The sequence below is a fragment of the Miscanthus floridulus genome, chromosome 12, assembly GCF_019320115.1.
Source record: "Miscanthus floridulus cultivar M001 chromosome 12, ASM1932011v1, whole genome shotgun sequence".
Lineage (NCBI taxonomy): Eukaryota > Viridiplantae > Streptophyta > Magnoliopsida > Poales > Poaceae > Miscanthus > Miscanthus floridulus.
In genome coordinates this window covers 54,940,151-54,947,255 of record NC_089591.1, presented here as the reverse complement: position 1 = coordinate 54,947,255, position 7,105 = coordinate 54,940,151, and positions in this window count along the sequence as shown.

Genomic DNA, 7,105 nt, shown 5'->3' with positions numbered 1-7,105 from the left:
AAGAAGGAGATCACCCAGCGCATAAAGGCCAGGGAAAATAAGAGCGATGTTGAGTCAGAGCTCGAGTCAGAGTGTTGACAAAATATGGTTGACAGTCTACCTAGGGGTATGCCCAAGGTAGTAGATTATCGGCAGACAGATGTGCAAGTTACAAACAAGATGGTGACGCAAGACAAACATGAGGTTTTATCCAGGTTCGGCCGCCGTGAAGGCGTAATACCTACGTCCTGCGTCTAATTGTATTGTTGTATGTCAATGAGAGATGTTTTTTAGAGGGGTCCCCTGCCCGCCTTATATAGTCCGAGGGGCAGGGTTACAGATCTAGAAACTAATCCTAACCAGTTACAATTGTCATAGGTGGCCGGATATGAATTCCTATTCTAACCGACCAGGATCTTGCTTGATCTCTAAATCTGTCTTGATTCCTTGCGTGGGACTCCGAACAGATTGGCCAGGCCACACGTCGTCTTCTAGTGGGCCAGACCCCCTGGTTCGGGCTAGCCCAAGCCTAGCCGTAAGGGTATAGGGGTTAATACCACCACAGCTAGTCCCCGAGCACCATGTATTATGCTGCGACACGCCGTTCGATCTCCTTCGGCTAATGCGATCCATCTTCATATCATCTCCAACTGGTTGAAACATTGACCAAGCGAATGTGCCAGTATTCTGGTCAGAACAGAAAGCAGCAGACCATAATTATAGCCAAAGATTCCGGTTGTCCGAAGAATGTATGGTGCTCTAAAGAAAAAAGAAAAAGATTTCTTTCCTGATGAAGTGTGCCCATTTGTATTTCTGAAAAGAAATGTAAGTGACCCTTGTACAATAGTAGTTATGGCCAACAGTCAGAGCGTAGGGGTTGATAAAATAAGCACATTCACCGCAAGGTGAAGTGTGCCCACTTAGTCCCCGAGCCTGGTAGTAGGTGACGTAGGCACGTGGTGCCAGGGTCTAAAAAGAATTCCCACTAAAGTTGAGAATCCAATCGTCGTACAAGCAATACGAGATGCACCAGCAGGTGCATCGTAATGATGTAGTCCTCGAGCTTGCTGGAAGGCGAGGTATTAGCCTTGTAGCAAGGTCTAAATAAATGCCTCTCAACTGTATGTGAGTACAAATCACATGTAGCCAAGGAGAGCGGTCTCCGAGAAATGTTAGGAGAGTGGTCGGGGCAGTCCCTAAGTATGAGAGTGGTCAGAACAGTCCCTGAGCACGATGGTGGTTTGGACAGTCCCCAAGCACGATGGGGGTCTGGACAGTCCCCGAGCACGATGGTGGCCCAGACAGTCCCCAAGCACAAGATTTAAACTCCTTCATGTTATCATAAGCCTCATATTTATTTGCAATTTCAGATTGCGTTCATCCCGTTCTTGCTTATATTCTCGATTCGCTTGCAGGAAAGCCTTCTTAGCGAGGTCAATTGCATTCGCATGGTTGATAACCAATGGAGCAGTGGTGTAATGTGTGGGGGTCCGAATCAGTCTTGGTTCGAAGCCTAGATCGTGAGCATGGAGTCTCCACCAATCGACGCTATCATACCTTTCGGAAGATCGGGCCTAGTCTACATCATGAGGGGTGTCGTCAGTCTTCGTCAAACCCATCACTTGGTGGATGCGTGTACCTGTTACAGCTGTGGATGTGGGCTCGTCTTCCAGTTGTCGTCCTGAGGTTCTGGATTGTCATGAGTGGTTCTAAGGTCAGCCTCCAAGATGGCAACCGACGTGGGCATACCTTTGGGACCAGGCCAGGGTTCTGTACGCGAGGTTAGACTAGGCGTACATTGAGTTCACCAATGAGCTAGACACGCTGACGGCGTCTAGTGTAAGTAAATTTTATTTCTCATGCTAGTTTGAAAAGGATTAGTATACCATCTAACATCTTGTTTGGACTGTTGTAGGTGGAGTGGGAGCCGTATGGTGGAGAGGACGCACTTCCTTTTTAGCTGAGCAACGTTTGTGGGGCTGACGACGACTTCTATAGGATGAGGTGCCCTCTAATCTGCTTCTATGCTGTCAAGTACCATGTGCCAGATAGGGTTGCACGCTAATTTGGAGTGAGACAGCTTTGGCCTATGGCTCTGTTCTTGACTAGGGTTGACTTACACAAGTAAGTGTTTTAATATTTCAAATATCTCATGATGATGGTCCATTTATATTAATATGGTGACATGTACATGGATTCAAGTAACGATGACATGCATGCAGGTTGGATCGTTAGAGGAACAAGAAGATTTTTACTAGGAGAGGCACCACCAGTCCTTCATTGAGGAATGGAAGGAGATGCACGACAATGTGGATGACAACAATGAGCTGCACACGAACCATGAGTTCATGTGGTACCAAGCTTGGTACCAGCGTGCGACACGGTGCAGGCTGAGGCTACAGTGGACTAAAGCTGACTACGCTGATATCGAGTCCTCCAACGATGAAGACACGGTGTACGACCAGTCGACTCGTGTAGGAAGGCAGCTAGAGGCAGGACCGATCTTGGACAGAGTGGTAAGCCAATTGCCTTATTTTTGTACGTTAAGTTGCATAATAATACATTAGGCATTCTTGGACCGACATTAGGAGTTATCTATTGTAGTTAGTGCAACCTTCGAGCCGTATAACCCTTATAATATGTTAGATTCTTATACAAAAGAAAACAAAACCTATTGCTATCTGTTTAGAAGTATTATTATTGAGAACTTTGTTGTAGGGTAATACACTCAAATGCTGAGTTGAAGAGATTGAGCGCATTCGGCCGAGAGTCAATGACGACTACATACTTGGCTTCCTAGACGTAAGATTAAAAATATTCTTTCAAACATATCATTAATACATTAGATTCTTTCAGTTAACATAGTTTTGTGCAACAGAGGCTGTCATGTCGTCTACGCCGTGCGGCTGCTCATTGTGGTTGCAGGACAGACACGACGCAAGACATGTACATTCCTTCTATAGGCAGAGGAGGCTTGGGTTCCTCTAGTCAATAGCTACAGGGGACGAGGACGAGGAAGACGACGACGATGATGACGTGGACAAGAGGCATGAGGAGCTTGGCCCCTCTCAGCTCCATAATGCTCTCTCGACTCATCCTACACCACCTCTAGGCACTAGGCGACGCCGTCCGTGTGACCCTTACACTCTAGGTACGAGCGCTCTCGGTCACAAGGGTAAGGGCAAGAGTAGGAGGTAGTGAGGGATGTGGTAGTTGTTAGTATGCACTATTATGGATGTTGTTTTTACTTTTTTGTAACTATTTGGGACTGTAAGGACATTATGGACTATTTGGACTACGCAGGACATATTTGGGACTATAAGGACATTTTGATCCAAAATGCATGCATAGTGAGGACTGCCTAGTGCAGATGTTCACCGAGGGAATAGATGGAGGTCATCGTTTCTTCAAATGCCCGCGAGCATGGGTAATTACTATTACTTTTTGTTTCTTCAATATGTTTCTCTTGTATATAACTTACATGACATACTTATTGTAGTCTTCCTTGGCCGAAGAAAACTATGAGTTCAGTAGGTGGGTCGATCCTCGACCTATTTATCCACATGCGGAGTACATCTACTACCTAGAGGACCGTATCTTTGATCTAGAAAGGGAAGTTAGCAACGGTTACAAGGACGATAGACAGGACGACAACAACAATGGTGCCGATTCACAGGAGGCACTCTACAATGATCCATATTGCACCTGCCCTAACCACAACAACAAGGGGCCTCCCCCGTCACCTCCGCCACCACCAACAACAACAATGGGAGGCTACTATGGAGAAGGTGCAACATAATTTGCTATGTGGCCACACTACTAGGATGACTTTATCTTTTTCACATACCACATCTATGTGTTTGTTGTTTGGTTTAATTACCTAAGGCATATTAGGTTTAGTCGAAGGAAACTCTGTACCCAGGTTCGGTGCATGCAGTCACATGCCATTTCATGTGTTTCGTGTGTTGATTTATATAATATCGTACGTCGTTAGGTTTTTTTGCAGCAAGTGTTCACATTTCAATACGTCCATATTAGTAAGCAGATTATTAAGACCATAAATAATGAAAACAACCACATAATGAAAAGTTCAATACTATGCCACATTACACAACATATTAATACTAGAAGTACGTGCCGACAGTAGACATAGGGGCAAATGCACTTTCAAATCCTCGGTCTAAAACATACTGAGTAAGCAACTCATCATCCGAGTACCAGTCCTCTACCACAACCCTGTTGCTGTGGCTAGGCTCACCCGCGTTGCTCTGACTTGCCTGTCGCCTATAGTAAGAGGCATCCGCTTCATCTACGGCCGCTGCGGCCTGAGTGAAGAACGCGTCGTCATCCTCCTCCGCCTATAAGCTCGCCTCTGCTAGAGCGATGAGCTCGCTCAGTCTGCCAGTGTTGTCCTCAGCCTCCTTTGCCTGCATGCCCGTCTCTGCTAGAGAGATGAGCTCGCTCAGTTTGCCAGTGTCATCCTTAGCCTCCGATGTCTGCATGCTCGCCTCTGCTAGAGCAATGAGCTCACTCAGTCTGTCAATGTCATCTCCATCCTCACCCCCCTCATCAGATAACACAATCGGTGATTAAACAGTGCGACTAGCTCGCGATCTATGCTCATCTAACTTCTTCTCCTCATACCTTGCACGAGCCCCCTATACGACATGTTCCTCGCTGCAACCAATCCCTTCATGTATAAAATGCAATCAGTTAGCAATGCGATTATATTACATTTAAAATCAGGCAACGAAAAAAAGGCTTTCAAGAACTCACTGGCACATAATGTAGCAACATGCTCGTTCAAGACCTGCATCTATACTCTTGTCTCCTCCCTTGCCTCATTCCTTGCCCTCTCCTCCTCTAACGTCATCCGCCTCTCCAATCCCCATTTGTTAAGCCCAACATCGATCGGGTTGCAAATACCGTGATGTCTAGCAAACTCATACATCTTTTCTTTGTAATGTTTAACGAATAGGTTGACATAGTCAGGTCCATATCCCCTCTTCTGTGCAATTAGTTGTCTCTTTTTCAATTCATCCAAGAACTTAGCTTGACCATCATAACATTTCCACCTGCATTTTCTAGTGCTCTGTTCAAAAGAAATATTATATCATATATGTCTTAGCAAAAGAAACAAAATACGATTCCATGTTTACCACAAAAATAACGAACCTCATCATACTCAATCATATGGCCACAATAATGGCATATTCCAAGCTCTGAATGGACTAGGCCATAGTTGGATTTAACACCACATTCGCACATGACAGGTGGTGCTTTGTAGATTACCCTTTCTTTCTTCTTTTCCTTAACCCTCCGTGGTTCTTCCGGCCATTGGTTCTTAGGACCATATAACCATTCCTTGAAACGACACTTCGCCATTGAAAACACCTAAATAATGAGACATTAGTACATGAACACATATAGCTCAAGATTTGAACACATACACTTTGCACTTACTTCATGTTTGTTTGGACACACAAACTCTAACGTATTCTCAGGGTTTATCACAGCTCGATCTCCGCAATCGCACAGAGAAGGTTCCTCAAGTCGTCTAACTGCGGCTAGGTGCTTCTCCTTAGTCGTCATTGGCAGAGGGTTAGGGGGGTGGAATCCACCGCTTAAAGTGCTCACGTGGATGTCTTCCTCTAAACCAATCGTCGAAAAGGAGGTACCTAGGATCAAACTTGTCTACACCGTCGATCCACTGAAAGAAAAAACACCTCTCATGATCCTACACAACGAGATTCCAACAAAATATTAGTAGCATACTTACAAAAATAAAGAAAAAGGATAGTGGGAATAATTTCTTACATTGAAACGACTGTATGTGTAGAAGCAACGCGCCGCTGTGTCCGGATGTTTCGATTGAAAAACATGGGCCAGGAAACCACAGTCACAGTTAGGACAGGGAGGTTAGGAGGGACGGGGGCATCTTTGCTAGACGCGTCGGGGTATAATTCTCGAGGACGACCCCATTTTCGACAAAACTCCTCCCGAAACATTTCTTGCATCTAACAAAACAGATATAATTTAACAAACATAAATCAAAACATCATAAATAAATGTCAATGAGTACCATAACTACAATACAACCAATTTCGTTCTAAGAAACGAAAGCAGTTAACATTAAATCCTAAACCTAGGGTTTTCCATTTGATGCACAATAATGAACCCATAACATAACTACATGTGCCTAGGTTTGCTAGCTTTTTCCACGCCTTGGCATTATCCAACGGTTGTATAATATATATATTGAGGGATACAATGAAACCCTAAGTGATGACGATTCTTAGGTTGAAAAATCCGACTAATATATACCGAATCGATACAAAAAAAAATAGGAGGGGAGCGAGGATACCTTGCTCTCGAAGATCTACGGATCAAATCAAGGTTTTCAAGGTCCAATATGTCGATTCGTGAGGTAGGGTGAAGTGGGGAGAGAAAAAACCCGAGAGGGAAGAGAAAGAAGAGGAAGAACGCTCGAGCAGGAAGGTTGGGCCGGGGTTCAATGCTGGGAGCTCGGCGTCAGTCACTATGGCGCCGAGTTCGGCGCCGAGCTCTGGCACCGAGCTCCCTGCCAGGGCGTCCACCATTCCTAGGAGCTCGGCGTCAGCATCAATGGCGCCGAACTAAGGGTCTATTTTCAAAATTCTTTCCGTCAGGGGTCTATTTGTGAGAAATTTTCAAAAAAAATGGCTAAATTGTAAAAAATTTGACTTGCAGTCACACCTCGCCCTCTTGTAAGCCATGGCATAGAGCCACAAATTGGCCTTCCATGTCCTGCATTGCGCTCTTGACGGGCCGATTTGGGTTGGGGTCGCTCTGCCCGTACCCGACGCGATAGAAGCCCACCATACGCCTAGCTCCTCGGCCATTTCCTAGAAGCCCACCCGACGCGATAGAAGCCCACCATATGCTACAGTGTTGTTTGTTTTTATTTGGTAATAATTGTCCAATTGTTGACTAATTAGGCTCAAAACGTTCGTCTCGCAAAGTACAACCAAACTGTGCAATTAGTTTTTGATTTCGTCAACATATAGTACTCCATACATGTACCGCAAGTTTGATTTGACGGGAAATCTTCTTTTTGCATAGTGTCAAATTCTGGAATTTGAGGGCA